Consider the following 24,210-nt stretch of genomic DNA (forward strand, 5'->3'; position numbering starts at 1 on the left):
TCAAGACTCTGTTTATATGTCTGCTTGTCAACCCAGCGCCAGTCACTGGCGCTCCCGTTTTTATTGCCACTGCCCCCTCATCCTGTTTATAGGGAAGGGGGGGGGGCACCGACACAGAATTATTTTAACTCATCAAAGCCTTGGAGAAACTAGCCACTTTTGTTGTGTTTTAGAATGATTCATTTTTTAGTTGGGCCTTTAGCTTTATATTGCTTTTCCAAGAGTTCATCAGCCTGAGCAAACAATTTTAAGGCAAATTATATCAAAACTAGATACCTATAGTCACAAATCTTCCTTGACCTCCTCAAAGGATAATTTACATTATCAACTCAGAGCAAAGGATTCTTTTACTCTTAAGAATGAATCTTGTTAAAATTGCCTTAGGAATTAAAAAAAAATAGATGATAGATATGATAGACGTTTGAAACCCATACTAATCAATTAAACCAGTTTTTTTTTTAAAGCTCCACTTTGATTTTGTTATATAGCCAGGATTATGAACCACTGCTCAAAAGTCAGTATCCATGACAAACAAATGACCAAATAAATGTTTTACATAGGATTGGATCACAAAGACTCCTGCTAATTTTCCACCCAAACCTTCCAAACAGATTGGCATGAAATGGCCATACTGACTGGGGACAGAAAGCAGTCCTCAGGCTTAGAAGACCACACTGTGTCCTGGGACTCAGTTGTGCCCTTTGGCAGAGCCTCACTGTAACCTCGTCTCTTGAAGAATGGGACAAACACACTAAGGGTTAGCCTCCAGAACCTTGTGAGCATAAAGAAGAAATTAGGTTTTGATCCTTACCATGAAGTTCTGGTGAAAAGAAAAGTGGGACACTCTTTTGAAGTTCAATGCAGCTCCCCCCACAGATCAAAAGACAGCCTTGAAAAGAAATTATATAATGTGTTCAGTGTAAGAAAGAAAAGGGAGATCAGAGATTAAAGCGTAGAGGTCCTATGTCTTGCGATGCCCTCCACCCACCCAGGGTATCAAACAGGGAACTTTGATAAAGATGCAATGTTGCTAAAAACCAATTCAATTCCATGTTGAGAAAGAGCAGAGCAGTGCCTGACAGTGGGAGCTGACCTGGTGCTTACAAGTAGGTTCGAGTGTTCCCCTATTGGATGGAAAAGATTTCACAAAGCACCAACACTAGGGAAGTCCACTTTGTAACCATGATGGATCAGCACAGACACAAGACCACGATGTTTCAAAACAAAAACAGAAACGCTGTCCAAACAACAAAAATGAACAAACTCTCTTGTCCTGCCTAATGTAATTATGGCTGTGGATTTACTGATTATAGCTATAGCCTCAGTCTAGTCTCCCTTCCTTCTAGATCAGATCTATGCCAATATCCCATTACAAAATTACCTCCACTTCCTAACAGTGGCAAATCCACAGCAAAGCCCTATTTCCTCAGGCCCTCACCCAAATCGCCTAACACAAGCCCAAATCCCATCACTATGACTAGTGGATTGATTCTACCACTAGAAATTGATTTCTACCACCTTCCACAGTTCCCCATGGTGTGTGTCCTGTTTCATGACAATGAGTCATAAATAGATCTTGTCCACCCACAGGCAGATTCTTAGTGGTCTCTGCCAGGAAAGCATTGGTAATGTTTTCTTTATGCGTGTAGAACATGCCACTTCAAGAATAAAAGAAATCCATTTCTCTGTTGATGGACGTTTAAGCTGCTTCCATGTCATTGTTATCGTGGATAGTGCAATGAACGCTGGGGAGCATGTGTCCTTTGGAATTATGGTTTTCTCTAGGTATTTGCCCAGTAGTGGGATTGCTGGGTTTAATGGAGAGCTCAGGGAACACTACTCAATGCTCTGTGGTAACCTAAATAAGAAGAAAATCCAAAAAAGAGGGGATATATTAATATGTATATGTATGGCTGATTCACTTCACTGTACAGTAGACACGAATATGACATTGTAAAGCAAATGTACTCAAATAAAAAAACTTGAAAGAATAGAATAAATATAAGATAGGTCCTAGTATTTGAAGTGTTCAAATGGGCTAGGAAGACCGCCTGGGAGTGGAACATAAACACACAATCAAGGCTATGTGTGTACACTGGCAGAGAAATACCAGATCACTCTTGAAAACTGTCAAGAAGGTGAGAATAAGCTGTGCTTTGAGAGAGAAACAGAATTAGAAGAAGTGGAAGACAGGCACAGTGGCAAAAGGATAACATTACATACCATTTCACAAGTTAGGGACCCCAGGGTTTCCTTCTTTGGGTTCAACAGTTTCAACTTTTAGCATTTTATCCCATATTTTCTTGAAAGTAATTTTGGAAGAAGAAAGACACCTAATACATTCTAACTTTTCACATGTTCCTTCTGTGTTTTGAAGAAATGATGACCACTCCATTGTGTAGCCAAGTCCTAGAAACACAGTACAGGAGTAAAATAATGCCTGTGCTCTGAGACTGTACGTTATTCATGACACATAGAATTAAAAAAAATTATACATGAAAAGGTCACTGTTGACGTCAGCTGGGGAGATGCATATAGAGTGTCTGAATATTATTCAGTTGAATAGGAGACTCTGTCGGTGAATCAGGGCAATAAAATAGCCCCACTACTAACTGCAGTTGTATGACAGTTTTGTTCCTTTTTATCCCTCTGAGCTCCATTTCAGAAATTAATTGGTTTGGACAATCATCAAACAATATATCCCTGTGTTTCTCAAACAAATCATATCTGCATAAGATTTTGTATATTTGGTCACCACTTTATCCTTTCTGCAGCTCAGTGGTTTTTGTTTGTTTTTTTTTTGTTTTGTTTTTTGTTTTCCTTTCAAATGAAACTTCATAGAAGCTGTGATGTAAAACAGAATTTAAAAAATAGCTGAAGTGGGTGGAGGTGGGGAGGTCCAGAGTCACACTCCCCATCTGACTTCTGTGCCCTTGAAGATCCCTGAGAAATTTCTAGAACTTCAAAGAACATGATGCTAAAGCAACTGCTCTGCTAAATCACCTCCACAGCTCATGGCTGCTGCCTGTCAGTGTTTTTGAACTTGGGAAATTCAAATTGAAACTTGAATTGAAAGTTGTGAAGTACAATTCTGTAAAGCAATTGTCCTTAAATTTTTTTTAATGAATAAATTTAAATTTTAAAAAAGTTGTGAAGTGATAGAATGGAGATGGAGGATAGATAAACTGAGATCCTTGGCATGTGGAGAGAAATGCATGGCAGAGGCTCATCCCAGGTGAGTGTTCAGCTGCCTTCAAAACTTCCATGGTGCAGCCACTATGGAAAACAATATAGAGGCTCCTTAAAATAACTAAAAATAGAGTTACCATATGATCCAGCAATACCATTCCTTGACATATATCCAGAGAAAACTCTAATTCAAAAACATACACCCCAATGTTCACAGCAGCACTATTTACAGTAGCCAAGACATGAAAGCAACCCATGTGCCCATCCAGAGATGACTGGATAAAGATGTAGTATATGCATACAATGGAATATGACTCAACCGTCAAAAAGAATGAAATAATGCCACTTGCAGCAACATGGATGGAGCGAGATTATCATACTAAGTGAAGTCAGACAGAAAAAGACAAATATCATATGATACTGCTTATATGCAGAATCTAAAAATAATGATACAAATGAACTTATTTACAAAACAGAAATAGGCTTACAGACATAGAAACAGAAACTTATGATTACCAAAGGGCATGGGAAAGAAGGATAAATTTTCAGTTTCAGATTAACAAATGCAAACTCTAACATATAGAATGGATAAACAGCAATGTCCTACTGTATAGCACAAGTAACCTTATTCAGTAGCCTATAATAAACCATAATGGAATAGAATATGAAAAAGAATATATATATATAACTGAATCACTTTGCTGTATACCAGAAACTAACACAACATTGTAAATCAGCTATATTTCAGTAAAAGATAAAAAAAAAAATCTTCCTCTGCATCCTCCATCCAAAGTATTGCTACACTTCCTCAGGTGCTTCCTAAGTGGTCTTTTCAGCTAGTTCTAAAATGTCATCAGTTATTATCTCTACTCTTCACCCCTCCCATTACCTAAATATCCACTCAACCCTCCTTTCACTTTTGCAGCCTCAGCTGGGCACTCTTTTCCCCTCTGGTGGATACCTCCAGTGGAATCATTTTTACAGCCCAGCTCTGTACCATCCTCAGTTACATGTCACCTGTCCATCCTTTCTTATGTTACTCCTGTTAGGGTGGAACAAAGTCATACTTCTCCTGACTGCCATGTGTTACAGAACCTTGAGTAAAATAAGTCTTCAAGAGCTCACTTCGAGTTACAGTCCTTTATCATCTCTCTGGATACAACGTCTAGCAGGAGTCTATTTTGTTTAGGAAATAAACTTAAATATCAGGTGTCATGTCATCCATTCAGTTCAGTCGCTCAGTCATGTCCAACTCTGCGACCCCATGAATCACAGCACGCCAGGCCTCCCTGTCCATCACCAACTCCCGGAGTTCACTCAGACTCATGTCCATGGAGTTGGTGATGCCATCCAGCCATCTCATCCTCTGTCGTCCCCTTCTCTTCCTGCCCCCAATCCCTCCCAGCATCAGGGTCTTTTCCAATGAGTCAACGCTTCGCATGAGGTGGCCAAAGTATTGGAGTTTCAGCTTTAGCATCAGTCCTTCCGATGAACACCCAGGGCTGATCTTTAGAATGGACTGGTTGGATCTCCTTGCAGTCATGTCATAGAACATACTTTTTCTCCTACCTCTCCTCTATTTGGCTATGCTTGTTTCCTAGGTGACTATATCTAGCTTTGTGGTCCTAGACACCAGGCACACCCTAAAAATTCCTAAATGTATACCTCTAGCCTCAACAATCGGAGATGGCAATGGCAACCCACTCCAGTACTCTTGCCTGGAAAATCCCATGGATGGAGGAGCCTGGTAGGCTGCAGTCCATGGGGTCGCTAAGAGTCAGGCACGACTGAGTGACTTCCGTTTCGCTTTTCACTTTCATGCATTGGAGAAGGAAATGGCAACCCACTCCAGTGTTCTTGCCTGGAGAATCCTGGGGATGGCAGAGCCTGGTGGGCTGCCGTCTATGGGATCACACAGAGTCGGACATGACTGGAGCGACTTAGCAGCAGCAGCAGCAAAAGCCTCAACAATAGGGCTTCCCTGGTGGCTATACAGGAGACCCAGGTTCACTTGCTGGGTCAAAAAGATCCCCTGACGTAGGCAATGGCTACCCACACCAGTATTCTTGCCTGGTGAATTCCATGGAAAGAGGCGCCTGGCAGGCTACAGTATATGGGTTATCCCTAAATCAGATTCACAAATCAAACTGCCAGTATGATATCTACCAATGGATGTCCATGTCATGACTCAAACTTACATGTTTACAGATAAATATATGTCCTATCCTGCTCTCCTCCCCAACCTCAGTTCAGTTCAGTTCAGTTCAATTCAGCTCAGTCACTCAGTGGTGTCTGACTCTTTGTAACCCCATGGACTACACCATTCCAGGCCTCCCTTTCCAACATCAGCTTCTGGAGTTTACACAAACTCATGTCCATTGAGTCGATGATGCCATCCAACCATCTCATCCTCTGTCATCCCCTTCTCTCTTGCCTTCAATCTTTCCCAGCATCAGGCTCTTTAAATGAGTCAGTACTTCTCATCGGGTGGCCAAAGTATTGGAGTTTCAGCTTCAGCATCAGTCCTTCCAATGAATATTCAGGACTGATTTATTTTAGAATAGACTGGTTGGATAACCTTGTTGTCCAAGGGACGCTCAAGAGTCTTCTCCAACAACACAGTTCAAAAGCTTCAATTCTTCGGCTCTCAGCTTTCTTTATAGTCCAACTTTCACATCCATACATGACTACCGGAAAAACCATAGCTTTGAATAGATGGACTTTTGTTGGCAAAGTAATGCCTCTGCTTTTTAATAAGTTGTCTAGGTTGGTCATGACTTTTATTCCAAGGACCAAGTGTCTTTTAATTTCATGGCTGCAGTCACCATCTGCAGCGATTTTGGAGCCCAAGAAAATAAATTCTGACACAGTTTCCCCATCTATTTGCCATGAAGTGATGAGATCAAATGCCATGATCATAGTTGTCTGAATGTTGGAGCTTTAAGCCAACTGTTTCACTCTCCTCTTTCACTTTCATCAAGAAGCTCTTTAGTTCTTCTTCACTTTCTGCCATAAGGGTGGTGTCATATGAATATCTGAGGTTATTGATATTTCTCCTGGCAATCTTGATTCCAGTTTGTGCTTCATCCAGTCTAGCATTTGTCATGATGTACTCTGCATATAAATTAGATAATCAGGGTGACAATATAGAGCCTTGATGTACTCCTTTCCTGATTTGGAACCAGTCTGTTGTTCCATGTCCAGTTCTAACTATTGTTTCCTAACCTGCATAAAGATTTCTTAGAAGGCAGGTCAGGTGATCTGGTATTCCCATCTTTTGAAGAATTTTCCACTGTTTGTTGTGATCCACACAGTCAAAGGCTTTGGCATAGTCAATAAAGCAGTAGTTGCTTTTCTGGAACTCTCTTGCTTTTTTGATGATCAGACAGATGTAGGAAATTTGACCTCTGGTTCCTCTGCCTTTCCTAAATCGAGCTTGAACATATAAAAGTTCATAGTTCACGTACTGTTGAAGCCTGGCTTGGAGAATTTTGAGCATCATTTTACTAGCATGTTAAATGAGTGCAATTATGCAGTAGTTTGAACATTCTTTGGCATTGCCTTTCTTTGGGATTGGAATGAGAACTGACCTTTTCCAGTCCTGTGGCTACTGCTGAGTTTTCCAAATTTGCTAACATATTGAGTGCAGCACTTTCACAGCATCATCTTTGAGGATTTGAAATAGCTCAACTGGAATTCCATCACCTCCACTAGCTTTGTTCGTAGTGATGCTTCCTAAGACCCACTTGACTGCATTCCAGGACGTCTGGTTCTAGGTGACTGATCACACCATCATGGTTACCTGAATCATGAAGATCTTTTTTTGTACAGTTCTGTGTATTCTTGCCACCTCTTGTTAATATCTTCTTCTTCTGCTAGGTCCATACCATTTCTCTCCTTTATTGTGCCCATCTTTGCATGAAATGTTCCCTTGGTATCTCTAATTTTCTTGAAGAGATCTCTAGTCTTTTCCATTCTATTGTTTTCCTCTATTTCTTTGCATTGATCACTGAGGAAGGCTTTCTTATCTCTCCTTGCTATTCTTTGGAACTCTGCATTCAAATGGATATATCTTTCATTTTCTCCTTTGTCTTGCACTTGTCTTCTTTCCACAGCTATCCTTTCCAGGCCTCCTCAGGCAATCATTTTGCCTTTTTGCATTTCTTACTCTTGGGGGTGGTCTTGATCACTGCCTCTTGTACAATGTCACAAACCTCCGTCCATGCTTCTTCAGGCACTGTCTATCAGATCTAATTCCTTGAATCTATTTGTCACTTCCACTGTAAGGGATTTGATTCAGGTCATACCTGAATGGTCTAGTGGTTTTCCCTACTTCCTTCAATTTAAGTCTGAAATTGGAAATAAGGAGTTCATGATCAGAGCCCCAGTCAGCTCCCAGTCTTGTTTTTGCTGACTGTATAGAGCATCTCCATCTTTGGCTGCAAATAATATAATCAATTTGATTTGAGTATTAACCATCAGATGGTGATTGCAGCCATGAAATTAAAAGATGCTTACTCCTTGGAAGAAAAGTTATTACCAACCTAGATAGCATATTCAAAAGCAGAGACAGTACTTTGTCAACAAAGGTCCATCTAGTCAAGGCTATCGTTTCTCCAGTGGTTATGTATGGATGTGAGAGTTGGACTGTGAAGAAAGCTGAGTGCCGAAGAATTGATGCTTTTGAACTGTGGTGCTGGAGAAGACTCTTGAGAGTCCCTTGGACTACAAGGAGATCCAACCAATCCATTCTAAGGAGATCAGCCTTGTGTGTTCTTTGGATGAAATGATGCTAAAGCTGAAAGTCCAGTACTTTGGCCACCTCATGTGAAGAGTTGACTCATTGGAAAAGACCCTGATGGTGGCAGGGATTGGGGGCAGGAGGAGAAGGGGACGACAGAGGATGAGATGGCTGGATGGCATCACTAACTCAATGGACATGAGTTTGAGTAAACTCTGGGAGTTGGTGATGGACAGGGAGGCCTGGCGTGCTGCGATTCATGGGGTTGCAGAGAGTCGGACACGACTGAGCGACTGAACTGAAATGAACTGAACTGAACTGACTGATGTCCATGTGTCATCTTCTCTTGTGTTGTTGGAAGAGAATGTCTGCTATGACCAGTGTATTCTCTTGGCAAAACTCTATTAGCCTTTTACCTGCTTCATTCTGTACTCTAAGGCCAAATCTGCCTGTTACTCCACATATCTCTTGATCTCCTACTTTTGCATTCCAGTCCCCAATAATGAAAGGACATCTTTCTTGGGTGTTAGTTCTAGAAGGTCTTGAAGTCTTCATAGAACCATTCAGCTTCAGCTTCTTCAACATTACTGGTCGGGGCATAGATTTGGATTACCATGATATTGAATGGTTTGCCTTGGAAATGAACAGAGATCATTGTCTCTTTTTTGAGATTGCATCAAAGGACTGCATTTTGGACTCTTTTGTTGACTATGATGGCTACTCCATTTCTTCTAAGGACTCTTGCCCACAATAGTAGATATAATGGTTACCTGAGTTAAATTCACCCATTCCGGTACATTTTAGTTCGTGGATTCCTAAAATGTCGACGTTCACTCTTGCCATCTCCTGTTTGATCACTTCCAGTTTGCCTTTGAAGGGTTAATAGGGTAGCAGAGACGTGCCTGCAAACAGGCCTCTCTGCTAGAGCTGGACGTCCTTGCAAACGAGGCGTTCTGCCAAAGAGTCTGGACACAGCCTTGAGTTTAATGGTCCCTTGCAAACGAGGGAGCAATCCCTTCTTGAGATAAAGAAGGAATAGAGGGCTTTGTACAAACTCTGCAGTAGACTAGGATTTTACTCCCCTTTGCTATACGATAACATGTATGCACCTGCGCTGTGCTGAAAAGGCTTATTCATGCAGTCTGGAATTCTGCCTAGGGGGCTTTTATTATAAATGGCAATTAGTTTTTTGCCCAGTTCTGTTCCTCCGGCTGGAGTGTGCGTGTCGTCTGTCTCTTGTGTGTGTCTTGTTCTGTGTCATTTCACTCGTAATCTCCAACAGCCTTGATTCATGGACCTAACATTCCAGGTTCCTATGCAGTATTGCTCTTTATAGCATCAGACTTTACTTCCATCACCAGTCACATCCACAGCTGGGTATTGTTTTGGCTTTGTCTCCGCCTTTTCATTCTTTCTGGAGTTATTTCTCCACTGATCTCCAGTAGCACCTACCGACCTGGGGAGTTCATCTTTCAGGGTTCTATCTTTTTGAATTTTTATACTGTTCATGGGGTTCTCAAGGCAAGAATATTGAAGTGGTTTGCCATTCCCTTCTCCAGTGAATCATGTTTTGTCAGAACTGTCTACCATGACCTGTCTGTCTTGGGTGGCCCCACATGGCATGGCTCATAGTTTCACTGAGTTAGACAAGACTGTGGTCCAGGCGATCAGATTGGTTAGTTTTCTGTGACTGTGGTTTTCAGTCTGTCTCCCTTCTGATGGAAAAGGATAAGAGGCTTATGGAAGCTTCCTGATGGGAGAGACCGACTGATGGGGAACCTGAATCTTGTTCTGATGGGCAGGACTATGCTCAGTAAATCTTTAATCCAATTTTGTGTTGATAGATGAGGGTGTGTTCTCTCCCTGTTGTTTGACCTGGAACCAAACTATGGTGAAGGTAATGAAGAAGGCCTTTGAAGGCCTCCTTCAAAAGGCTCCATGCAGGCACTGCTACACTCAGTGCCCCCAACCATGAAGCCAGACACCGCCAACACACACCTCTGCTGTAGACTCCTGGACACTCACAGGCAAGTCTGGGTCAGTCTCTTGCAGGGTCACTGCTCCCTTTGCCTGGGTCCTGGTGCACACAGGGTTCTGTTTGTGCCCTCCAAGAGTCTGTTTCCCCAGTCCTGTGTAAGTTCTGGTGGCTCTGTGGTGGGGTTAATGGCGACCTCCTCTTACAAGAGGGCTTATGCCACACCCAGGTCTACTGCACCCAGAGCCCCTGGCCCTGCAGCAGGCCACTGCTGACCTGTAGCTCTTCAGGAGACACTCAAACACAGTTCTGTCTCAGTCTCTGTGGGGTCTCTGGGTCCTGGCACACAGGACTGAACTGAACTGAACTAACACCTTAATGGAGCTTAGGGCCTATGACCCTGACTTAGAGAAAACTTGGAAGATCAAGGTCAAGATGACTTGTTATGGCAATATATTAAGCCAACTTTCATCTCAAGTTTTCTGGTAATATGCAAATGAAAAAGTAGCTTGCAGTGAAGCATTATGTGAAATGTCCTCCTAAAATAGTGTTGAGAGAGTTTACCACAATTATCCTCTTTTTTTTCTTTCTTTCTTTTTTTTTTCTGGTGAGGAGAATCTGAAAGGTGTTATGAATAAGACTGTTGTTGTTTAGTCACTAAGTCATGTCCATCTCTTTTGCAACCCCATGGACTGTCACCTGCCAGGCTCCTCTGTCCATGGGATTTCCCAGACAAGGATACTGGAGTAGTTTGCCATTTCCTCCTCCAGGGGATCTTCCCAACCCAGAGAACAAACCCACATCTCTTGCATCACCTGCATTGGCAGGCAGATACTTTACCACTGAGCCACCAGGAAGCCCTAAAGAGAACAATATACGCTAAAGTGTATGTTTTTTAAAAAATCAAGTATCTCCTTCCTCTCTAAAAATTATTTTTATGCCAGGTCTCAAAAGCAAGTTTGGAATTTCCTTCAAATTGGTTGGTCAACCAACACCCACACCACCATCACCACCCCCAAAAAACCCCTACAATTATGTTCTGAAACACAAGTGTCTTCATCAGCATCATTTCAGGTCTAAGAGGATTCTTTTGGCACCAACAACAGTGACAGCAAATATCATTTACAGAGAAAAGACTGAGGCCTAAACAAGTTCATGACATGGCTCTGGGATGCTCTGCAGCTTTATCACCTACTCAAGTCACATTTTCTTTTGTTCCCCTTTTGGTTTGAGCCACTTTGACTTGCACTTATTTAACCAGCTTTTCCTTCTTAATCCCTTTGGGAAAACTCTAGAAAACTGCTATTTCTCCTGTATTGTTTTTATTATAGTTCTAATCCCCTTTCAAGGATTTGGCTGGTTACAAGAAATTGGAAAAGTACAAATAAATAAACCCCAGATGGATCCCATTAACATGTACACTTCCAGTTATTTGTTCTACAGGCTTCAGCAATACGTGAACCATGAAATTCCAGATGTTCAAGCTGGTTTTAGAAAAGGCAGAGAAACCAGAGATCAAATTGCCAACATCCACTGGATCATGGAAAAAGCAAGAGAGTTCCAGAAAAACATCTATTTCTGCTTTATTGACTATGCCAAAGCCTTTGACTGTGTGGATCACAATAAACTGTGGAAAATTCTGAAAGAGATGGGAATACCAGACCACTTGACCTGCCTCTTGAGAAACCTATATGCAGATCAGGAAGCAACAGTTAGAACTGGACATGGAACAACAGACTGGTTCCAAATAGGAAAAGGAGTACGTCAAGGCTGTATACTGTCACCCTGCTTATTTAACTTCTATGCAGAATACATCATGAGAAATGCTGGGCTGGAAGAAGCACAAGCTGGAATCAAGATTGCTGGGAGAAATATCAATAACCTCAGATATGCAGATGACACCACCCTTATGGCAGAAAGTGAAGAAGAACTAAAAAGCCTCTTGATGAAAGTGAAAGAGAAGAGTGAAAAAGTTGGCTTAAAGCTCAACACTCAGAAAACTAAGATCATGGCATCCGGTCCCATCACTTCAGGGCAAACAGATGGGGAAACAGTGGAAACAGTGTCAGACTTTATTTTTCTGGGCTCCAAAATCACTGCAGATGGTGATTACAGCCATGAAATTAAAAGACGCTTACTCCTTGGAAGAAAAGTTATGACCAACCTAGACAGTATATTAAAAAGCAGAGACGTTACTTTGCCAACAAAGGTCTGTCTAGTCAAGGCTATGGTTTTTCCAGTGGTCATGTATGGATGTGAGAGTTGGACTGTGAAGAAAGCTGAGCGCTGAAAATTGATGCTTTTGAACTGTGGTGTTGGAGAAGACTCCTGAGAGTCCCTTGGACTGCAAGGAGATCCAACCAGTCCATTCTGAAGGAGATCAGCCCTGGGGGCTGTTTGGAAGGAATGATGCTAAAGCTGAAGCTCCAGTACTCTGGCCACCTCATGCGAAGAGTTGACCCATTGGATGCTAGGAGGCATTGGGGGCAGGAGGAAAAGGGGACGACAGAGGATGAGATGGCTGGATGCCATCACTGGCTTGATGGATGTGAGTCTGACTGAACTCCAGGAGTTCGTGATGGACAGGGAGGCCTGGCGTGCTGCGATTTATGGGGTCTCCAAGAGTCGGACACGATTGAGCGACTGAACTGAATTGAACTACTAATAAAGGTCTGACAGTGTGCACTGGTTTAAAGGACTTAAAGTAATGCTAAACTGAGACATTGTCTCTGCCAGTCTTCTGGAAATTTCTATCTGAAAATAAGAAGAACATGGAGCCGTTATCTCCTTACTCATGGAGCAGGGGCATTTCTGGGGATGTTTTTGTGACTCAGTGACAACCTGATTTATATATTTCCATCTGAGGACATCTTGGAGCATTAGATAAAAGATAGCACAAGCTACTTTGGTTTCAGCCAAGTAGGTGGGTGAGGAAATCATTGAATTATATCAAATTGCTAGTTGGCTGGGGTTTTTTTTTTCCACTCAATTCAACCTTCTATGGGTTTGCTTCTCTAAATCTGTTCCTAGTCACAGCCATATTTAGGAATTAGATCCATTTTTCATTTCGTGACTCTTGATTCCTGATTCATCTCAGTCCACATACCCTGGCAGGCATCCACTTACACACACAGGCCATGCTGCAAATGTTGCTTAGTAAATTAGATGTTTGGCGTGCCAGACACACTTTCCCTATACAAACCATGTTACAGATGGTGGTTAGTTATCCGGTCCAGATAGCAAATGCCTTTATATACACCATACAGGTGAATGATGGCATTGAAGACCTTAGAGATGCTAACCCTGCTTAGAGATGTTCAGAGTGTGTTGTTCCAGGGGACTAGTGCTCACTCACTGGGCCAGCATGCTGGGGCCCCAGGGGGAGCTTTGAAGGAGGAGCCAGCTTGCTCCCCTGAAGGTTCTGAATTAGGAGATGGGCGGTCACAGCTTGTCCAGAGTATGGGGCTCCCATAGCATGATGGTCACTCCAGAGCGTGGCAGGAAGAGGGTGGTGGCAGTAGAGTTGCTGCAGCATATGGCTTTTCATTCAGGCAGGCTGCTTGCTCTCTATGCTAATGCTTTCAGGGTAGAGATCACCTCAGATCAAGTCAGGATGCTGTCACCAAGGAGGAGGGGATGCTGGGTATTCGTAGGCAAACAGCAGTCTCTGGCCCCACATATGTCATTTCAGCTAATTACAAACAGATTAACTCAACTCTATATGTTATTCACAGGGCGACGAAAATCCTGAATAAGAAAGCTTAACGTAAACTTTCACTCCTGGAAGCATAGAGCTTTAGGAATAAAGAAACATCAACATCTGGTCAAATTCCAAAGCATTATAGATGTTTCCTTTTAATAGCACTCAGGAGACAAACCAGGATGTATATAGTTTCGTCATCTCTTGCATTAGGAAAGGACCTCCACTTCCACTTTTAACTGACTTGTTTAAGATTCGATTTTCCCTCTACTCTGATTTCAAACTATTAAAAACAAACAAAAAGCGCTAGGCTAGGCCAAACTTGCAAGTGTTTTCCAATGGAAAATACGTCATGCTCTCTCAGAAAGCCACAAGCAAACCAGGTCTGACAGCTGACCTTGATTGATTTTTTTTCCCCTCTCTTTAGGTGGGAGGGAGGGGGAGAATTGACTTGTGATAAAATAAGAGCATTTAATTTTAAATTTTCCCAGGGTATTATGCTCTATCACTGATGCTTCTCTATTAGTCTATTCCACCACTGCTGGGAGAAGGAGGAGTCAAGAATAATGGGTTTCCTGTTCGGGTGCTTGGGCAGAGAGAGGAGCAAGTGAAAATGAGTTCAATATTAGACACATTTAGCTCATTGAGCCTATGGGATATGCACATAGTTAAGCAAATTGAAATGAAGGCCTAGCACTCCAAAGACACATCCAGCTAGAGTCACTTTGAAAGTCATAAGGATATAAAAGTTAAAGTCTGGCACAGATGTGATTATCCAGGAAAAGACAGAAAATAGCAGAGGACAGAACACCATCATTTAAAGCAGGGCTTCTCCAACTTGAAGTGCAAGCAGGTCACCTGGGCATCTTGTCAGAGGCAGATTCTGATTCAATAGGTCTATGGGGCCTGCCAAATTCTGCATCTCTAATCAAAGCTCCCAGGATTGGTTGATGCTGCTTGACCTCAGATTACACCTAGAGTTGTAAGGATATTGTGAACAGCAAATACAAAGCACAAACACACACACACACACACACACACACAATAGACCCGAACTAAAACTGGAGAAGTTGTGTGTGTGTGTGTGTGTGTGTGTGTGTGTGTGTGTGTGTATGCTCAGTCATGTCTGACTCTTTGTGAACCCGTGGATTTCAGCTAACCAGGCTCCTATCCATGGAATTTTTCCAGGCAAGAATACTGGAATGGGTTGCCATTTCCTTCTCCAGGAGATCTTCCAGATTCAGGGATCGAACCCGAGACTCTTATATCTCCTGCATTGACAGGTGGATTCTTTACCACTAGTGCCACCTAGGAAGCCTAGAGATGTGGAAAGGAAAGGAAAAAAGAAAAACCAGAGACTCAGGCTGAGGAAGCTGAATAAGGATATGATCATGTGTTCCAGAGGTCAAGACTAGACTGAACTGGGTATTTGGAAATGGAGAAGCCATGTGATGACCTGTAAAGCAGCTTAAAAGACCACAGACAGACTTCAGTGCACTGAAGATTTAAGGAAGTGAAGACAGTGACGATAATCTTTATATGTCTTAGAGAAGCAAAAATATCAGCAGTGGCCTGAGAATCACCTTGGAGTTTCCCCAAGAAGTGACTATTCTACTGTTGTCAAGGTGTCATGTGGTACTTTGAAACTGTCACTATTCAGGGCCTTAGTACTCTGACCAAGCAGATTTAAATGTTGCAGACCATTTGTCTGTCATAATACCTCCCCAGAGTTCTGGGAGGAGGCTTAAACCAAAGAAGTATAATAAATCTACTTGGGTGGAACGTGTGGATCATACTCACAAAATTCTAACTAACCTATGTATACACATGTGAAAAATGGAGGAAACGCATGAAAATGACAATAGTTGCATTATTATTGTGAGACTTCAGTAATTTTCTTAAATTAAAAGAAAGAAATAATTTATGTACATCCTTCATTTTTTAAATAGTTAAATATTTTGGATATATAATAAAAATCACAAAAAGAATATAAGATGTTTACTTGCTTCTCAGCTGCTTGATAAAATACACTGAATAATTTCTCCTTTCCTTTCCTGAATTAACATGGGAACAATATGATATTATGCATACTCTGTGATGATATATATGGACTCATTTATTTCAGATAGTATTATTTCCTTCCTATGACAAGTCATTGCCAAGAAAATGAAGTTAAAGATTCTATTTGTAAAAGAATAAATATTCTTACTTGATAAATATAGATAACTCACATTACAATTTATTCTTGGAGTCTTTCCCTTCCTCATCCATTCATTAATACATAATGCATTTCTGATTTTTTTTCTCACTCAAAAGCTGTATTTGGAAATCAGTTAATGAACTAAACAAATCTGCAAAATTGTTTTTAATGGCATAAGAAAAACTCTTTGATACCATTATATTAATACTGAAACTTTTTCTGTTCTAACATGACGGCACAGATGTTTCTGTATTATAACTGAAGGTAAATTATTTAACCAATTTTCTTGGTAATTGGCAAATGGTACTGGTGAATTCATGTATTTAATCATGGACAACTTGATATAGGCCACTGCATATCTCTGTCTACTTTATTCTGTTAAAATCAAAAGCTTAAAGAGGAATATGTTCCTGGGAGTCTAAATGCCTTCAGGAAACTGTCTAGCTGGTTCAGAGTGCCTTCTACAGAGAGGTGGAAGAAGCACACAGCAAGACCATCCGCAGTATGTGAAAAGCAGTTAGTATGCCCCCCAGCCGCTGATGTGTCATCATTCACAGAGCACTACTAAATATGTGAAAAGGTTAAAACGAAATTGTCTGCTATCATATGGCTCTGACCTAAATTTCTGCCTGGAAAACCACATAGAGGATATTTAACTTCTCATTTTCTATGATGTATAGAAAATATTTATCAGTGAAAGTAGAAAAAAATGGATTGCAAAGCAATAAATTAGCTACAAAAGAGAGAATCTATCTTACCATACCCTTTCCCAAACTAAGTATTATCACTTCTTGAATCTTTGTCATTTGCTGACTGAAAAATGGTGTATCATCAATACTTTTATGATTGCAAGGCCCATGGATTGTTAACCTCAATGCATTCTCCCTCCCATTCCCTTCCTTTCACTCTGCTTCGCCTGATCCTTCTCAAACACTCCCTCTCTCCCATCCAAATGGCCCTACAGAAATGTTTTAAGATTAATATCCCCTTAATTTCTTTGGTCTCTCACAAAGTGGTACTGTAAAAATATCTCTTTCTCTGCCATGTGCTTTACCATGCTTTATAGTTCCTAGCATCTTTTTTTATTTCTATGTTTATCCTTATATGGGCTTCCCAGGTGGCACTAGTGGTAAAGAATCCACCTGCCAATCAGGAGACCCAAGAGATGCAGATTCAATCCCTGGGTTGAGAAGATCCCCCTGGAAGAGGGCATGGAAATCCACTCCAATATCCTTGCCTGGAGTATCCCATGAACAGGGGAGCCTGGTGGGTTACAGTTCAGGGGGTTGCAAAGAGTCGGACATGACTGAAGTAACTTAGCCCATCCTTGTGTAGGAAGGGGACTTCAAACTGCATATACATTGTATGCTTCAATGAGTTTCAGATATATGTTTGCATGACTGTAAACTGGTGAGAAGATCTGCCCAAAATCTACATGCATGTGGATGCAAGCAGCCTTCTACTCTAAGAGAAGAGTGAGGTATGACAATGAGTTAGTTTTCAGAAGGGAGAAATAGTTTGACTGTAATATGGTAACTACTTGGGACTTCCCTAGTAGTCCAGGATTTAAGAAACTCCATGCACCCAATATAAGAGGCACAGGTTCCATCTCTGGTTGGGGAACTGATACATATCCTACATGCTGCAGGGCACCACTGGGAAAAAAAAGAAAGAAAGAAAACTATCACAGTAGTTAGCATTGTGAAAGTGTTAGTCATTCAGGCCTGTCCAGCTCTTTGTGACCCCATGGATTGTAGCACATGAGGCTCCTCTGTCTATGGAATTCTCCAGGCAGGAATACTGGAGTGGGTTGGCATTCCCTTCTCCAGGGGATCTTCCCAACCCAGGAATCAAACCCTGGTCTCCCACCTAGTAGGCAGATTTTTTACTGTCTGAGCCACCAAGGAAGCCCCTAACTTCCTACAGACTTATCTTAATCTTATTGTGAACAGTAACACTCAAGAAGAGAAATTAAAACTTTGCTTTCCCAAAAGTTCTATTCGGTCACAAACAGAAATGACTTTGTGCCTGTTCAACAGAGAGTAACAGTAAAAGGGGAGAAAAGTACTCCTGACAGGTCACATGACAACAGAACACCACTCTCTGCAGGACCTATGGTCTCCAATAGTCTTGCTGCTGCTGCTGCTGCTGCTAAGTTGCTTCAGTCGTGTCCGACTCTGTGGGACCCCAGAAACGGCAGCCCACCAGGCTCCCCTGTCCTTAGGTGGATAAGAAAATGTTGGAGTGGAGAGAGAGGATAAAAATCAATGTCTGATAGAAACCAAATACAATGCATCCAATTCTCCTTGGGGACTCACAGAAGACAATCAACTTCATAAAGATCTAAAGTCAAGGAAAGAAAAGCCAGTAAAAATGTGTTTCAGGAACTTCCTTGGAGATCAAATGGTTAGGACTTCACCTTCCAATGCAAGGGGAGCAGATTCAATCTGTGGTAGGGGAGATAAGAGACCACATGCCACACAACCAAAAAATCAAAAAACAGGGAACAGAAGCAATATGGTAGCACATTCAATGAAGACATTAGAAAATGGTCCACATTTAAAAAAAAATCTTTTAAAAAATGTGTTTCTTTAAAAAAAAATCTCATGGGATTGATTTTCATTTTGTGCAATTAATACATTTTGGAACCAAAATTATCTTAGTTTCTGAAATGGTATATAGAAGGAAATTTCATTATGCTTAAATTTTAAGCCAGGTGTATTTGCAATTCTGGAAAAAATGTTGTTTGCTGGTTTCTTCCCAAATGACTCAGCAGGTAAAGAATCCACCTGCAATGCAGGAAATACAGGAGATGTAGGTTGGTTCCCTGAGTCCGAAAGATCCCCTGGAGGAGGAAATGGCCACCCACTCCAGTATTTTTGCTTGGGAAATCCAATGGAAAGAGGAGCCTGGCAGGCTGTCGTCCATACATTGCAAGAGTCAGACACGACTTAATGACTAAACAACAACAAATACACATCAAACTAAAAGAGGGCCAAAAATATCAGAAGAGAATATTATTTCAAGTGATAATTAAAGGTCAGATTATTTTTTACATGGATGTTTATTTTGCTTTAGGAAAGCACTTTCAAATTTGCATTTGTGACAATAGTTATAAATCTATTCGTTATTTATCTGATCAATATCTACTGAATTTCTCTTTCTGATTTAAATTCTCATCAGCACCCACAATTCTGTAATGTTTTTAGCATGGAACTTTCCACCAAGATTTAGAGCCATTTGCCTTTGAATATTCATGTGCTCAATCCCATCAGAAATGAGAGAGTATAGTAACACAAATATTATATATGCAATTCCACCTCTGAGGAAATGGTGTTCTGTTTTATTTTGTCTTGAAAATATTAATATTTTACTAAAATATGCCAATTTATTTATTAGAAAAATATATAGATTCATCATTGTGGAAAAAAAATCTAAAAAATCTGTAACATTATTTACCACAGAGTTACAGAGTTATGCTGAAGAACAAAGCTCACAGAAATCTTGAAGATCGTTCTCCTTGGATATCCTTGTGCTCTACAGACAAGAAATGAGCTTATTGTTACCCTGTGATAGATCCAGCACTAGAATGTTAGCTTCCCAGCCCAGTGTTTCTCCCACGTTGCTAGAAAACTGAGTCCTTGGGTTTTTCCAACATCAACTTTTAGAATGATGCTTTAACTGTTTCCCCTTGGGCTCAGAGAAGAAACAAGGTTCCCTTCTCTGTTTCACTACGCTGCCCAATCTTAAGCTTTGCCTTAGCACACAGCATATTCTTTTAACTATTGAGTTGATAACAGGGAATAGCTCTTCAAAAATGTAGGAAAGTGAAACAAACACTACAGTGGGTGATGAGAATCAGGTGCTCACTCATCTCCATTGTTCCTGTCCATTTTTGAAGTTTTATCTCACATACTTCTTAAGAGGAAGGACATTTGACTCATGCAACCTGGAAGAATTCTTAAGAGCATTTGGACTTTGTGACCTCCTGCCATATTCCATTCTCTTCATTCTGAGTAAAGTTAACCACATATTGTTGACTAAAGAATTTTCTCTAGGCTTTAGACCTCTTCCTAAACTAAGTGGACCAATTTCATCTGCACTCTAACATACTACTGTATGGATGAGCAAATGTCCAAAAGCTCTAAAGATGTGTATTAAGTCAGAAAGTTTTCCAATTCATTAACATTGAAGAGTGAAGCATGGTCATTATATTCACTGCCAAATTTCTAGGAAATTGACCAAGTACCTGACTTCGTAGTTATTGGTTATGAAGAAGAAAACTGAAGCAGCAAAACATAAAGCAGCTAATAACCTGATAGCAGTGAAAGAAGAGCCAAAGAGAAGACCAGGGATGAATTACAGCAAGGCCGTCTCACTGTATCTGGTTGAGTAAGTGCTAGAATGGGAAATCCAAGATCAAGTTCCATGTTCCATGGGTTATGTTACATAGAGTGCCAGGAGCACTTGCAGAAAGCTTAAGAACTTTCTTAAGCACTTAAGAAAGCTTCCATTGGCTTTCCTTTCATTCCACAACAGAGGGGAAAGAAGATACTGTCAGAAAGTGCCTGGGAACCTTTGAATTTTTATAAAGATACAAGAGGCTCCTCAGGCTATTTATTACTGTGGCTGGATTTTCCACTGAGACCAGTTTTGCAGGTGGTTTTTCTAAAACTGCAAGCATTGAGTCTGGCTGACATTCCAAGCTCTATCTTCATTCTAGTAGATACTAAAAACTTCAGCATTGTCTAAGGACCACAGTTAGATTGCATAATATCCAGAGATTACCAAATTCTTTGTACAACCTCTAATTTTTGACATTTTCCACTTCGCTTTCAAACTTTAAATATGTCATTGCTATTTTTACCCCTTCTCTAGTTTATTTGGTCCTTAAAACTGTTGCTTAAGTCAATTTCTTCATCAATGGGAGAAAAATATTACAGAAAGAAGACTCTCAGATAAATATTTCCTAGCTAGATTCTGTCCAGTGGAGTTATAAGAGGTCCATGATGCAGGACACCTCTAAGCAAAGCTTGAAGGATACATAGACATATGGTTTATAAGGTTTGGGATCTGTGAATCATAGCTATGCCCTGTCAGAGACATCAAGATGGCACTTTTATTGGTGTGTTCCAGAAACTCACTGGACAACAGAAGAGGGGTATGCATCTGAAATTCAGAGCTGACAGAGAGGTGGAAGGGACTTACACAAGTCAAACAGGGGAGGTGACCAGGGAAAATCAGTGGATTATATAGGTCCTCACTGTTAGGGCCTCCCTGTCCATCAGCCCTTTACCCCTGGTTTTTGGCCACTTCCCTAATATCACCTGGCCTGCCAACAGCTAGCAGAGGCTACCCCAGGTAAACACAGAGACACCTATGTGTGGAAGTCATGGTGGCAGCAAGATCAGGTTAGGTTTCAGTAAAGCCATTTAAGTCTCAGTGGAAGGTTGTTTTTTTTTTTTTCTTCTGCTCAATAACACATTCATACCAACTGAACAGGAAACACACAAGTTCAATACAAGTTCAACTTGCAACCCCACCTCTTCCCTGTGCCATGGTTTAAGACAGGCTGCAGGACCTAAACTTAGTTTCGCATTACACCCACACATACTTTGGCTCCATTGTAAAGAGAGGTCAGCAGACAGCATATAAAACATGAAATACAAATCAGAGTTCTTGTGGACACATTGCCAGGAGATCTAATCACTGGCAAATTCTACCTCTCAGGACTGTAATCTTTGGCTCACCTCCGCTGCCTGCCCCAGATGGCCCGTAGGTGGAGAGTACAAGACCAAGCCCTTCTATATCCCAGGAATCATGCTCATCACGTTCTCAGTGACAAACAATCTGAAGTGACAGTGTGACAGCAAAAGCAGATGGCAGTCATAGTTTTAGTCATTTCTCATATTTCTCCATTTTTTTTTACAAACCAGGAAGACGGCTGATGGTATTTGAAATGAGATGTCAGTGACCAGCAGGGAGGAGATTCCAGCAATAGTGAGGGAACAGGGGTGAACAAAGTCAGCTGGACATGACAAATGTCAGATTAGATCAATAGTCAAGTCATACACATGATAAATAAAAATGGCAGCGAAGTATAAGGAAGGGGGTACACATGTATATTTGATGAGACCACACCAGCATTTCAAAGGTTCCTGACACAGAAAAGGAATTCCAGGATCAAACAGAATCGAGAAAAACTGAGTTAAACAAAGCCAGCTTTCTTTGTGCAGGATTTCTCAGAGCCTTTAGTGTGCTGTTGTGTATCACAGATCTCCAAGAAGCAATTTCACTTTTTATGATGGACATTTATTAACATCTCATGGGACATGTCTTCATCTGATAAATACTAAACAGTTGCAATATTGTCAAATTTCTATACAATATGAAGATTTAAGAAAATAATTACCAATATTTCTATTCATCCCATTATTTTAAGTTCCACCATTTTTTTGAGTAATGATAGCACTAAAGGATCCAACAGACAATGTTAGAAAAACATCTAAAAAAGTGAAAAATGATGTAAAGCAACTAAATTTTGATCTAACAATTGACCAATAAACCATCATCCTTATAAAGTCAATGCTTTCAAAAGCAGAAAGTAATTTCTAGAAAATACTGAACATGATTGAGTAAAGATTTACAATGTAAAAGAACTTGCAGGAAAACTGCCAAGGAGAATAACTTATATGTGGCTTCAGAAGAATTATGTAGTTGATGAAAAATTGTAATTGGTAATGTGATTATTATATTGTCTCCAATAATAGCTAGTTCCTCATTAGCTCATGTATTAAGATGCTCACTTCCTTTAAATAGTCACTGATGTCTCAAATATCAGTCTTTTGGGTTTTTTTTTTTTACTGTAACAATATGGGGAAAGACTACCCCTGAGATTAAAAAACAAAAGGCCCATGAACATACCTTGTCATATACTTTTGAAAAGTTGAAAATCTACAAAAGAAAATATTAATAAAGTAAAAAATTTTTAATGATAATAAATTGTTCTCTTGAAAAGAAATGGAAAATGTTTTAATACTATTAGCAAAGAAGTGTTTTCAGAAATGTAGACCTGAATATTATTCAAAACTATTTTGTTATTTAATATAGTTTGTAGACTGAGATAGATAAGCCCTTGTGAAAGTATTTTTGCTCACTCATGTCCATCTCTTTTGTGACCCCATGGACTATAGCCCTCCAGGCTTCTCTGGTCATGGAATTCTTCAGGCAAGAATACAGGAGAGGATTGCCATCCTCTTCCCCAGGGTATCTTCCCAACCTAGGGATCGAATTTGAGTCTCCTCCATTGCAGGCAGATTCTTTACTGTCTGAGCCACCAGAGAAGCCTAAGATAAGCCCCTAGGAAGCATTATTACCTTAAATTAGTTAAATTTTAATTAGGCAAATTTGCTTCATCTCTGAAATATAAATATGTTTGTATGTTTAGTTACCGGAACAGTGGTGTGAGATTGGGATGTTGACAGTGAAAAAGAATGCCTGGTTGTGAATTTTTGCTATTGTTATCAAATTCTTATGGATTTTTAAACTTGCTCAATGGTAATGTGGGCTTCCCTGATAGCTCAGCTGGTAAAGAATCTGCCTGCAATGAGGGAGACCTGGGTTTGATCCCTGGGTTTGGAAGATCCCCTGGAGAAGGGAAAGGCTACTCACTCCAGTATTCTGGCCTGGAGAATTCCATGGACTATATAGTCCATGGGGTCGCAAAGGGTTGGACACAACTGAGTGACTTTCACTTCACTTCACTTCACTTCATGGTACCTTAGGGCTTCCCTGATAGCTCAGTTGGTAAAGAATCCACCTGCAATGCAGGAGACCCTGGCCTAATTCCTGGGTCGGGAAGGTCCCCTGGAGAAGCGATAGGGTACCCACTCCAGTATTTTTGGACTTCCCTTGTGGCTCAGCTGGTAAAGAATCTGCCTGCAACTTGGGAGACCTGTGTTCAATCCTTGGGTTGGGAATATCCCCTGGAGAAGGAAAAGGATATCTACCCCAGTATTCTGGCCTGAGGAATTCCAGGGAATAAAGTTTTGGAGAAGGAAATGGCAACCCACTCCAGTATTCTTGCCAGGAAAGTCCCATGGACGGAGGAGCCAGGCAGGCTATAGTCCATGGGGTTGCAAAGAGTTGGACATGACTGAGCAACTTTACTTTCTTTCTTTCTATGGTACCTTAGAACATGAGATTCTGACTAGCTCTCTTACACACACAGACATATGTGTGTATTTATGTATAAGTATGTGTATGTGTGTGTACATATGTGTATATGCACTCCTTGGTTCTTTCACTTAAACTGTATTGGAGGTCAAGTTATATCAATACATGTAAAGCTGCCTTATAATGTTTTAGATGGCTGCTTAATAGTCCATTTTATGGCTATTTCATAG

This window comes from Capricornis sumatraensis, chromosome 13 (genome assembly GCF_032405125.1).
Source record: "Capricornis sumatraensis isolate serow.1 chromosome 13, serow.2, whole genome shotgun sequence".
NCBI lineage: Eukaryota > Metazoa > Chordata > Mammalia > Artiodactyla > Bovidae > Capricornis > Capricornis sumatraensis.